Here is a 14341-nt window from a genome sequence, read left to right as displayed (position 1 = left end):
TCCTGTAGAAAATTTATGGGCAGACTTGAAAAAGCTTGTGCGAGCAAGACAGCCTACTCATCTGAGTCAGTTACACCAATTCTGTCAGGAGGAATGGGCCAAAATTCCTGCAAATTATTGTGAGAAGCTTGTGGAAGGACAACACATTTGACCAAAGTGAAACAGCTTAAAAGCAAAGCTACAAAAATACCAAGGAAATGTGTGTAAACTTTTGACTGTCTAGAAATTAATAAAGAATTCTCAAAAAAAAATCTCATTATTCTGGCATTTATCAAATGTAAATCATTTAGGTAATCCTAACAGACATAAAATAGTAAACGTTTAGTATGATTTACCATCTGACATTAAAAAAAAATGGTTATGTTCCTTTTTTTAGAGTGTATGTAAACTTTTGGTTTACATACTGCATATGGGTTTGTATGTTAGAGTTTAGTGACATAAGTGATGTTAACAATATTGCTTTCGTAATTGTGTTTACACGCCAAATGAAAGGTAACCATAACACTGGTTTATAAGAACTGAAATCAGTCCTGAAAGTGACTCACGGATGTCATGACTATGATGATTCACTTCATCTGGAGGAAAGGGGAAACGATAAGCTTCTAGACACCTTACAAAACACACACACACACACACACACACACGCACACACACACACACACACACACAGATAAACCGACAGAAGAGTAGCTACAGGTTCAGCTGGAGTGTCTTATCAAAACTGTCCAGTTGAACGTGACACTCTGAAGACATGATCAGCACATCTCTCAACAATAGCTGGCGCCGAATTTTACATCCATTTGTGTGTGTGGGAGAGGGATCTGTTTAACAGCCATTCAAACGCCTGAACCAAATGTGCTGATGTGTGTAAGGGTGCAGAGGTGGGTCACTTTTAACAATGGAGAGCACGAGCAAGCACAACTGAAAGGAAGACCGCAGGGGAGGACAATATATTTATTGCAGGAATAACCCCAGTGCACACTTCACCTGATTATATAAATACAGTTGGAGTCAGAATTATTCCTGTATATCCCCCCCCCCCCAATATCTGTTTAATGGATTTTTTAAACACATTTCTAAACATAATAGTTTTAATAACTCATTGCTCAAATCTCTAATAATTTATTTTATCCTTGCCATGATGACAGCACATAATATTTGACTAGATATTTTTCAAGATATTAGTATTCAGCTCAAAGTGACATTTAAATGCTTAACTAGGTTAATTAGAAAAATTAAATTAAACAAATCATTGTACACGCACCGGCCACTTTATTAGGTACACCTTACCAGTACCAGGTTTGAGCCCCTTTTGCCTTCAGAACTGCTTTGATCCTTTCTGGCATAGATTCAATAAGGCACTGGAAATATTCCTCAGAGATTTTGGTCCATATTGACATGATATCATCACACAGTTGCTGCAGATTTGTCGGCTGCACATCCATGATGCGAATCTCCCGTTCCACTACATTCCAAATGTGCTCTATAGTATTGAGAGCTGGTGACTGTGGTGGCCATTTGAGTACGGTGAACTCAGTCATGTTCAGGAAACCAGTAAGCGCACAGTAAATACATGTATTTACACAATAAGTACATTGTAACAAACTATTAATTCCTGTGTAAGTACATATTAGTTAAGGCCACTTAATATAAAGTGGGACCTTTGCGCTTTATGAAATGGCGTGTTATCCTGCTGGAGGTAGCCATCAGAAGATGGGCACACTGTAGTCATAAAGGGATGGGCATGGTCAGCAACTATACTCGGTTAGGCTGTGGCGTTGACACGATGCTCAATTGGAACTAATGGGCCCAAAGTGTGCCAAGAAAATACCCCCCACACCATTACACCACCACCAGCTTGAACCGTTGATACAAGGCAGGATGGATCAATGCTTTCATGTTGTTGATGCCAAATTCTGACCCTACCATTCAAATGTTGCAGCAGAAATGGAGACTCATCAGATGAGGCAACGTTTCTCCAATCTTCTGTTGTCCAGTTTTGGTGAGTCTGTGTGAATTGTAGCCTCAGTTTCCTGTTCTTACCTCACAGGAGTGGCACCCGGTGTGGTTGTCAGCTGCTGTAGCCCATCCGCCTCAAGGTTGGACGTGTTGTGTGTTCAGAGATGCTCTTCTGCAGACCTCGGTTGTAGCCAGTGCTTATTTGAGTTACTGTTGCCTTACCATCAGCTGTAACCAGTCTGGCCATTTTCCTCTGACCTCTGGCATCAACAAGGCATTTGCGCCCACAAAACTGCCGCTCAAATGATATTTTCTCTTTTTCGTACCAATCACTGTAAGCCCTAGAGATGGTTGTGCGAGAAAATGCCAGTAGATCAGCAGTTTCTGAAATACTCAGACCAGCCCGTCTGGCACCAACAACCATTCCACGTTTAAAGTCACTTAAATCCCCTTTCTTTCCCATTCTGATGCTCGTTTTGAACTGCAGCAGATCCTCTTGACCATGTCTACAAGCTTAAATGCATGATTAGAAATTCGTGTTAACAACCAGTTGGACAGGTGTACCTAATAAAGTGGCTGGTGAGTTTAAAACGGAGGTTTGTTCTATCGAAAAATGATATTGTGGAATATATTAGGGGGCTAATAGTATTGACCTAAAAGTGGTTAAAAAACAAAACTGCTTTTATTCTAGCCAAAATAAAACAAAAAAGAAATCTCCAGAAGAACAAAAATATAGGAAATACAGTGAAAAATCCCAAGCTCTGTTAAACATCATTTGGGAAATATTAGAAACAAAGATTCACAGCAGGGTGAATAATACTGACTTCAACTATAAATATATTATACAATCTACTGTCTGTTTCCAAAGCTGAGCTTGACGAGTAAAATTTCTTCAGGACATAACTAGTTTCTCACAGACAGCACTAGGCGCTCACAGCCTTTACATATTAAAAACAACAAAACAAAACTCTTTCCTTTTCAGGTAAAAGGAATGTGAAAGTGGTGTCAGTGAGACCTGCGGGGGAGAGAGAGAGAAGCTGAACTCCCACATTCACATCTGCTCAAGTTCTCCAGAAGAGAAACAAAGAAAAGACTTCCTGATCATTCACTCAATCAGAGAGAGAGAGAGAGAGAGAGAGAGAGAGAGAGAGAGAGAGAGACTAATTCCAACACATCAATACTCTGATGTATTACAGTGACTGGATAATTGAGCATGACGCTGCTGTGGTAAGTACACTGTAATGCAACCTAATGCAGTTTTAGGTTTACAAGCATTTGTCAATAAAAACTTCAGAACATGAAAACTTACGGTCAGAATTATTAGCCCCCCCCCCCCCCCCCCCAACCCCCCCACCCCGGAATTATTAACCCATTTGTTTATTTTTCCCCCAATTTCAACACATTTCTAAACATAATAGTTTTAATAACTCATCTCTAATCACTGATTTATTTTATCTTTGCCTTGATTCCAGCACAGTGCATCCGGAAAGTATTCATTGCGCTTCACTTATTCCAAAACGGACTAACCGCATTTATTTCCTGAACATTCTACACACAATCGCCCATAATGACAATGTGAAAATAGAGTTCTTGAAATTGTTGTAAATTTATTAAAAATAAAAAACCTGAAAAATCACATGTACATCAGTGTTCACAGCCTTTGCTCAATACTTTGTTGGTGCACCTTTGGCAGCGATTACAGCCTCAAGTCTTTTTGAATATGATGCCACAAGCTTGGTGGTCTTTGGGAAATTTTGCCCGATCCTATTTGCAGTACCTCCCAAGCTCTATCAGGTTGGATGGAAAGCGACGGTGTACAGCCATTTTCAGATCTCTCCTTAGATGTTCAATAGGATTTAGGTCTGGGCTCTGGCTGGGCCACTCAAGGACATTCCCCGAGTTGTTGTGAAGCCACTGCATTGATATTTTGGCGGTGTGCTCCAGGTCATTGTCCTGCTGGACGATGAACCATCGCAACCATTGAATTTTTTTTTTTAAATATTTCCCAAATGATGTTTAACAGAGCAAAGAAATGTTCACAGTATGTCTGATAATATTTTTTCTTCTGGAGAAAGTCTTATTCGTTTTATTTCAGCTAGAATAAAAGCAGTTTTCAATTTTTAAAACACCATTTTAAGGACAAATTTATCAGGGGTGGCTATACTTTGCATAAAACTGTATGTGAAAATGAAATAATAAATGTATTACTGTTAGCCAAAACAAAAAATATCAGAAATAAATACAGTCTTTAAAACCTTTAAAATTACAAGATGTTAAAAACAATGTCTTTGTTAATACAGCACATTGTCTTTGCTAACATAACACTGAAAACCAAAAGCATAAATGCTCTAAATGAAAACCAACGCAGGTTTCAGCTTTGCAGTAGATACTGACAGTATCTAAGAAGGATTCAGTAAGGCCGTGCTCGTCTATTCTGGTCTGGAAAAGGAAGGAAGACTGAAGGACAGATGGAGTGTTTCATTTCTTTTGGCAGCTGTGGACAGACGTATATCAGAGACAGTGGACAAACAATGGATCAACACCATGCTCCTAAAAAACACCGCCCTGATCGGCCAGTTTCCATTTTTACACACACACACACACACACACACACACACACACACACACACACACACACACACACACACACACGACCTTTGGGCAGTGAACACAGGATGAATTACAGTGGCATTTTAGCGCCGCTTTCTCTTGTGCCATCCGGTCCAAAAACAGCACTCGGAGACAATGGAGAGACACAACAACAATGTCACTGCTACATAAATAGCTACTGTGACTTATGCTACTGCTACTGCTAATGTGACTGATTATGGGAAGATCTTAATTTAGACAAACATTAATCATAAGAGTCATCAGACGTGTCTCATTTCATATTTGGAGACGAAATTATTGCTTTATTTAAAATTATTGTTTTCTGTGTGCATCTTTTACAAAAGCTGTGCTGATTATTTGTCAAAAGATGGCGCCAAAAAAACGCAAAGCTGACAGAAACGAAACAAACTGGAGTATAAACTAACCTGCGCATTATTCAGTCACAAGATGGCGCCAAACAGTCAAAAACGCAAAGCTTTCAGAAGCGAAAACAGCGGATCGAGTATACACTTACCTGCACATTATTCAGTCACAAGATGGCGCCAAACAATCAAAAACACAAAGCTGACAGAATAAAAAAAAAACACAGCTGATGGAGTATACACTAACCTGTCAATTATTCAGTCACAAGATGGCGCCAAACAGTCAAAAACACAAAGCTGACAGAATTGAAAACACCTGATAGAGTATATACTAACCTGTGCATTATTCTGTCATAAGATGGCGCCAAACAGTCACAAATGCAAAGATTACAGAAGCGAAAAGAGCTGATGGAGTACACACTAACCTGCGCATTATTAAGTCACAAGATGACGCCAAACAATAAAAAAACAAAGATGACAGAATTGAAAACAGGTGATGGAGTACAGCTTAACCTGTGCATTATTCAGTTACAAGATGGCGCCAAACAGTCAAAAATGCAAAGATGACAGATGCGAAAACGGCTGATGGAGTATACACTAACCTGCACATTATTCAGTCACAAGATGGTGCCAAACAGTCAAAAACGTAAAGACGACAGAAACAAACACAGCTGATGGAGTATACACTAACCTACGCATTATTCAGTCACAAGATGGCGCCAAACAGTCAAAAACGCAAAGATGACAGATGCGAAAACGGCTGATGGAGTATACACTCACCTGCACATTATTCAGTCACAAGATGGTGCCAAACAGTCAAAAACGTAAAGACGGCAGAAACAAACACAGCTGATGGAGTATACACTAACCTGCTCATTATTCAGTCACAAGATGGTGCCAAACAGTCAAAAACGCAAAGATGACAGATGCGAAAACGGCTGATGGAGTATACACTAACCTGCACATTATTCAGTCACAAGATGGTGCCAAACAGTCAAAAACGTAAAGACGACAGAAACAAACACAGCTGATGGAGTATACACTAACCTGCTCATTATTCAGTCACAAGATGGCACCAAACGGTCAAAAACGCAAAGATGACAGATGCGAAAACAGCTGATGGAGTATACACTAACCTGCACATTATTCAGTCACAAGATGGTGCCAAACAGTCAAAAACGCAAAGATGACAGCTGCGAAAACAGCTGATGGAGTATACACTAACCTGCACATTATTCAGTCACAAGATGGCACCAAACAGTCAAAAACGTAAAGACGACAGAAACAAACACAGCTGATGGAGTATACACTAACCTACGCATTATTCAGTCACAAGATGGCGCCAAACAGTCAAAAACGCAAAGCTGACAATTTAGCCTACCCAATTCACCTGTACCGCATGTCTTGGGGGAAACCCGGAGGAAACCCACGCGAAGGCAGGGAGAACATGCAAACTCCACACAGAAACACCAACTGAGCCGAGGTTCGACCCAGTGACCTTCTTGCTGTGAGGCGACAGCACAACCTACTGCGCCACTGCCTCGCTACTTTAAAATTATTAAATTATCTACAAAGCAATGCTCTTTATTCTCTGCATTGTGGGTAATTTAAAAACATTTACAGTAGAATAACACAAATTCTTAATATGCACGTTATTGTAAAAGTTCTAAAATTACCCACAATGCAATGCTCATGATGAAAAGCGTTGCGGATAATCTTAGATATGAATTAGTTGAATATCACGAACTATTAATATGCAGTAAGTTACTGGAAAAATTCTAAAATTACACACAATACAGTGCATACTGCAATGAACTGAACGTATGTGGTTTTACTGGCCATTTTTCCACAGTAAGTAACTGTAAAATTGCTGCCAAATCTAACAGTGAACCGAATATTTTTTTGAGAGACATTAAACGAATGATAAATTCAAATTACATTGGAAAATTACATATTTTTAATGTATTTAAGTTAGCTTCGGATTAAATTTACAGTCATGATATATTATGAAAGACGTTGAAGAAGTGATAGTAAAAGAAAGGAAACGTGAAGAGAAGCTACAGCAGGATTTCCTTTAGAACGTGTTGATTTCAGAGAGAGGGAGAGAAACGACTTCTTATGCCAGTAAGTGGTTTCACACTATTTAGTCATGTGTTTCCACTGTTTGCGTTCTCACATGAAGGCGATTACCTGTTTTACTGTTTATGACGGATTCTTCATGTACAACTGTAATACACTCTTCATCAAAATCTTAAAGACGGACTATTATGGGTTTAAAACAAAATCACCTTCTATGCAGTGCACAACAGAGCTCTGAGTGAAGGTGAAGGGTTAAATATTGGTCTAAAAGGTGCTGTATGTAAGTTTTTAACTCTTCTAAAACATAAAAATACCATAATATGTTTACAGGTGTTTAAAAAACATGCTAAGTAAACATTTTTGTTTATCTGAAAAACAATGCTGAAGTCAGATATTCCAGCCTGATCTCACGAGAAAACGTAAGTATTTTACGTTTTGCCAGTTTAGTGGCTAATTCGTACGAATTCGTACGAGTTCAGTCGTACAAAATGGTACGATTTTAAAAAGGAGGCGTGGCACCTAACCCCACCCCTAACCCCAACCGTCATTGGGGGATAAGCAAATCGTACTAAATAGTACGAATTAGATCGTACGAATTCATACGAATTAGCCACTAAAGGAAAAAGTTACAAATTGCCGTGAGATTGTGTTGGATATTCTGCTTTGAAAATGTGCCTTACGTGCTGGAATGGCTGTCTTTGTTTTGGTAATTTTAACCCGCCCACTGCCAGTTTAGCCAATTATATTCCAACACCCTGGGTTGCCTTGATGGAAAACAACGTATTTCATTCTTTTAGTCAGGAAGGCTCTCTAAGCATGCGTCCATGACAGAAATACGAACTCCGGTGGACAGTAGCAGACTCCGAAATGAGACGCAGATTCAGAGTTCCACATAAGGTTGTTAGTAATTAGCAAATAATATAAATATTCATTAATTCATTTATTTTATTGTCAGCTTAGTCCCTTTAATAAGCTGGGGTCACCCCAACGGAATGAACCAACAACTTATCCAGCATATGTTTTATACAGCGGATGCCCTTCCAGCTATAACCCATCACTGGGGAACATCCATACACACCAGGGCCGGAGTGGGACTCCTTTTTAGCTCTGGAGTTTCAAGCCTTAAACCGGCCCACTTCGGTTACCAACTGACAATATTAAAATAACGTTATTTCCAATTCAGTTTCTAATGACACTAACACGTCTTTTTTAAGGACACAGCTGCTTTAGAACTTCAAATGTTTTTTTCATAAATATAGCAACATTAATGCTTTATATCCAGTCCTTTGTCCACACAAAAAAAAAATGTACCCCTACATAAGTAACCCAAACAGTATTATATGTCTTAACACTAAAAATGTAAAAATATATTTTATTCTGGTGAGGTTCGAACACATATCAGAGGTGTGATAACGCAACATGCTAACCACTAGACCACAATGGCGCTATTAAGCTAAGGAGTTTGGGATAGAGAATAAGTATTGCACTGTTATGTGCTGCTATTGATGTATATTCTTTTTTTTTTTACCCTACTCTTTTTCTCCCCTTTTTAGATTTCTGATCAAGTTATGTCAGAATTATTAATGTAGTGAATCATCTTATTTTCATTAAGCAGGAGTCATATTCATTAATATTAATTAATATTCACTAAAGGTGCCGCTGTTTGGGGTGGAATGACCGCAGGTTAATGGTGATTACATCATCATTAACCTGCGGGCTGCATTTTGCTCACGGGGCTGCGAGAAAATAAATAAAAAGAGCGAAGCTGCGGCAAAATAATGAATAAAAAGAGTGAGGTTATGGTCAAATAAACAAATAAATCAAAAAGTGCAACTGCTGAGAGTGCAAGCAGCTAGGGACACCGGCCCTCGCGGCCAAAAAACAGACCGGCCCACCGGGAATTCTCCCGGTCCTCCCGATTAGCCAATCCGGGCCTGATACACACTCATTCACACACATAATGCGGACAATTTAGCTTATCCAATCCACCTATAGCGCATATGCTTGGACTTGTGGGGGAAACCACAATCAGAATTATTAGCCCCCCTTTGATTTTTTGATGTTTTTAAATATTTCCCAAATGATGTTTAACAGAGCAAGGAAATTTTCACAGTATGTCTGATAATATTTTATCTTCTGGATAAAGTCTTATTTGTTTTATTTTGGCTAGAATAAAAGCAGTTTTTAAGTATTTAAAAACCATTTTAAGGTCAAAATTATTAGCCTCTTTAAGCTACATATTTTTTTCGATAGTGTCTTGAAAAAATATCTAGTCAAATATTATTTACAGTCATCATGGCAAAAATAAAATAAATCAGTTCTTAGAGATGAGTTATTAAAACTATTATGTTTATAAATGTGTGGAAAAAAATCTTCTCTCTGTTAAACAGAAATTAGGGAAAAAATAAACAGGGGGTCTAATAATTCTGACTTCAACTGTAGACATAAATCGCACACACAATTTTAAATTCATTATTACATACTTTCGATATTAAATTATCCTATATAGGAAAACCTGGCCAGACAGTTTATTTAATAAATGCTTTGTGTCTGCAATTCGTGACATGAAGGAATAGAGTGTGTAGAAAGTGGAGATCAGTAGGTCAGAGTCCATCTGCTTGACTCATCCTCTTCCTGATGAACACACACAAACACACACACACACACACACACACACACACACACACACACACACACACACACACACACACACACACACAAACACAAACTGAAAGACTGATGACACCGTAAAAAACAAAGACACTGAGAGACAGACAGCGAGCCTGGAAAACACACACACTGAGAGAGAGACAATGCTGAAAAAACATTTTGGGCCCTATCATACACCCGGCGCAGTGTGGCGCAAGGCGCGGCGCAGTAGTCTTTTGGTAGTTTCAGCTTGGCGCAAGAGTTGTTTTGAGGCGTTGCGCTACGCTGTTTAAATAGCAAATGCATTAGTGCTCATTTGTGCGCTCATAGGCGTTCTGGTCTAAAAAGGAAGGCGTTCTGAGGCGGACCGCTAGCGTGGCTATTTTAAGAAACTATAATAGATTTTTCATTACACCAAAACTAACCCGGAGTAAACTCCAGTGCAGAGTTGCGCCTCGCTTACACACTGCTTAATACACACAAGAGAGCAATAGGCAAATATCTTTACATATGAAAAAAATAAATATTAAGGATATATATAGGATATAATAAGAATAGATATAGGATATAAATATAAAGGATTAAAATATTACAAAACATATTATTTTCTAGCCTACAGAAATATGAAAAATCACTGCTTTTATGTCTTCTTCATCTCGGGAGGCTTTTTCAGTTCATTCATAACAATTTGCTTTTGTATAATGTTATTATTATTATCAGTATTATTTATTATATCCATATTTATATTTGTTTTATTAAAAACAAGCTTAGATTGGTCCACCTGTCAGGTTTTAGACCATATGGGGCACAGCATGTGTTTTAGGAAATAACTTTTTATTTTTTTATTAATAATAAAATAAGTATTTTGAGCACACTTGGTCATTATTGTTCATTTATTCGTTTGCTGGAAATTAGAACTGAATTTAGAAATAGTTTTGAAACAAATCTTTGCACTTAACAAACGAAATTAATTATTTATAGACCAATTGATGTCTGTGTGTAAAGGTTTCCCTATCCAAGAGCGAATGTGAAAGTGATCCATTATCTCTCATTCTCACGCAGTAGATGCTCTGTTTAACAGTTTTCTGTAAAAAAAACTGTCAACTGTTTACTGTTTGCTTGTGAAATGCTCATTTTTTCCACTTAGACTTACTTTGCGTCCTGTAAATAGCGAATGCGCTCTCAGCGCGACACAGCTGGGTCTTAAAGGGAATGGGAGATGAGACTCTAATTGGTTTATTCCTAAAACACACCTATAACTCATTAAGAAAATAAACTCAACCCTTTTAGCCCATGCACCTTGGCGCAAAGCGCATTTTCCCGTCCGTAAATTAGCAAAAATGCGTTCTGACACGCCCTGAAAGTGTTTGCGCCCTGCGTTTTGCGTTCTGCGCATGGACCTTAAAAATAGAGCCCATTAATTGGATTTACTTAAAATAATAATAATAATAATATTAATTCAAGGTAAGAGGTGGCACTTTTAACAGTTTATATGGGCTGAATTTAAACAATATAATAACATTTCATACTGTCCTTCATTTATTGGTTTAAATTCAGTCCGTATCACTGGTTTGCAAACTCTCATCTTAAAAATAATAAGTACATTCCTTGAATATTTATTTCAGTGTGGTCTTAAAAAGATCTAAACCCTACCTGACAAAATTTTTGCCGCCTATCCAAGTTTTAGGCACAACAAATAATAACTTGACTTCTAGTTGATCATTTGGTATCAGAAGTGGCTTACATGAAAGGCAAAGGCCTCTAGATCGGTGGTTCTCAAAGTGGGGGTCCGGACCCCCCGAGGGGTCGCGGGGCAATGAAGGGGGGGGTCGCCTGGTGATTTCCAAAAATCTATTTATTTTTATTAAACCATAAGAATTAACATATTTTATCCACAACTATACTGAAACTAAAAATAGTCGTTTATAGTTACTATATACTATATAGTTACTATAGTAGCTTATAGTTACTAGTTCTATTGGATTGCGACCCCTGGGGTAATTACATTATATTAAAGGCAGCAATAGCGTCAGATGCATTTTGATTTTATAACATCAGGTTATACTTTCTGGCACATTTAAAGCACTGACACAAATTAAATTGGTGTGTCTGCGTCATTGCATGCAAGGTTTCTGTACTTATAACCACCTCAGAGGATATTGGGGGTCGTGAGTCACTGGCATTGTTATTTTGGGGGTCGCGGGCTGAAAAGTTTGGGAACCCCTGCTCTAGATTACGCTTATTCACAACATGACACCTTCCTACATTTCCGACTGTTTATCAAAATATAATCCAAACCGTTTGCTACGCTCTTCTAGCGCTGGACTTTTAGAATTTTACTCTGTAAACCTAATGCGATCTTGCGGCACCTCTTTGAGCCATTATGCTCCAAAAGTTTGGAACTGTCTCCTTCTTGAAGTGAAAAAAACCCCTAGTATTCATGTTTTTAAAAAGCGTGTTAAGACACATCTTTTTAAAATTGCGTAAGAATACACAAGCTTTTAAGGTGTATGCATTTTATCTACATTGTTGGAGGTTTATGTGTGTATGTATGGTGTGTGCTTGCATATATAAGGACTATTGTGTGTGTGAGCATGTGGATATATATACTTATATTTTGTATACATGAATGCTTTTATCTGAGTATGTGTGAAGTTTATGTGGTCTATTTTAATGCTTTTTTGTTGTTGTTTGTGAGGCACTTTGAATTGCATGTATGTTGGAAAAATGCTATACAAAAAAAAATATTATTTTAACATGATAAAATATGATCATGCCTTGATTATTGATTTCATTAGGAGAGTAAGGTCTGACTTTGCTTAGACATAAGTCTTGTCACGTAATAGAAATAATGTCCAGTATAGAATATAAAGACAAGACAAGTTGGAGCTAAACCCTGCAGGGCACCGGACCTCCAGGAACAAGATTGGTGAGCCCTGATAAAGGGCTACGTTTTCAGAATGAGCCTATGTTGCAGTTTTGAGGTATGGTTTTTTTTAATAGACTTCTTGTAAGACCAAAGATAGATGCACATTTTATTTCTCATGCTATTTTAGAGGACACGCTCATTGCTGAAGAGCGAAGAGATGCCACAGGATTTCCTTTATAACGTGCTGAGAGTAAAAACTGCTTTGCATGCAACAGCTTTAATAAAAGCATGGCTTATAACCTGGAGCGCCTTCACACCTTTTATTCACACGTTCTTAATAACAGATTGTAAACATCTCGAGGATATGCTTAAGCACCAAAAAGCCACTTCTACTTTTACAAACCGTCGAAAGCCGAGGACTTGTGTGTGAAATACAACTGAGAGGTCAGAGAGCTGACGGCAGTCAGCAGACGCATGTTAGTCTACAATGTGTGAGCATTGTGCAGCCAAACAATTAATACAATGAGACATTTCTTTACTGATTTTGTTTGTTATTCTTTAGAAAGACATGAGCTCACGTCTCCTTCCTGCCACGGGAAATGCTCAATGACGGATTGGCTAGCTGAGGCCTTAGCAGAAAGGCAACAACAACAACATACAGACAAACCTGTAACCAGAAAACCGCACTTCACTTGTTTTGCTCTTCTGTTGACATTACCTTCTTTTCTCATTACGTTAGAGTTTTGTTACATCTAAAGTTGACAAATGATGTTTGCATTACTCAAGTGTCATGTGTGTTACTGTGATGGTGTTTAGTAGTGATGTGAATGACGCTGAGCACCTTCTACACTCTGCATGTCCATTCATTCATTCATTTTCTTGTCGGCTTAGTACCTTTATTATTCTGGGGTCGCCACAGCGGAATGAACCGCCAACTTATCCAGCGTGTTTTTTACGCAGCGGATGGCCTTCCAGCCGCAACCCATCTCTGGGGAAACATCCACAAACACTCAAACACACACACACACATACACCACGGACAATTTAGCCTACCCAATTCACCTGCATGTCTTTTGGACGGTGGGAGAAACCGGAGCACCCGGAGGAAACCCACGCGAACCGGTTTCACATCATCCTGGCTACGTTGTTTCACTTTTTTTAACAATAAAATAAAAACATGAAGGCACTGCTATTTTCATTTTGACATTAACATTTTAACAGACAGCACAAATGTTGAGGCGTTGTGCTGCATATATGAGCGTCATCTTCACTGTATGCGTATTCATAAGAAATCGGAGCCTATAACATCACTGCCTCCTCTTCATGTACATTGAAATTACGAAACATGCCCTCTCTTTTGCTGAATATCACTTTTAATAATCAATAATGGCCATTATTAAAGTATAACGTACAATAAGTTCATACATTACAGGAAATAAAGGCAAGCAATTACTCAATATACAGAATGTATGTGGTTAGATTAATTATTAGCCCCTTTCACACATACACACCTTTCATACAGAAAACACCGGTAAATTCGTTCTGGCTATTTTCTGGAAAGAGAAGTTGTAATATTACCGGTAATTTGCCGGAATGCTGCGCTGTGTAAACGCAGAAGGAAGATTGCTGGAAAGAGCGCGCGCACGTCTAGAACGTGCTGACGTGAGACGTCTGCTTTAGCCAATCAGAACAGTCAGACGCATTCACGTCCGCGCGGTTTATGAGAATAAAGGCCTTTGAATATTTTTGCAGACACGTTTAGCTGCTAGGAATTAGTCGGATAACATTTATATGTTAATCTTAATGCCAACCG

Source organism: Danio rerio, chromosome 15 (genome assembly GCF_049306965.1).
Source record: "Danio rerio strain Tuebingen ecotype United States chromosome 15, GRCz12tu, whole genome shotgun sequence".
Lineage (NCBI taxonomy): Eukaryota > Metazoa > Chordata > Actinopteri > Cypriniformes > Danionidae > Danio > Danio rerio.
Note: the sequence above shows the minus strand (reverse complement) of the source record.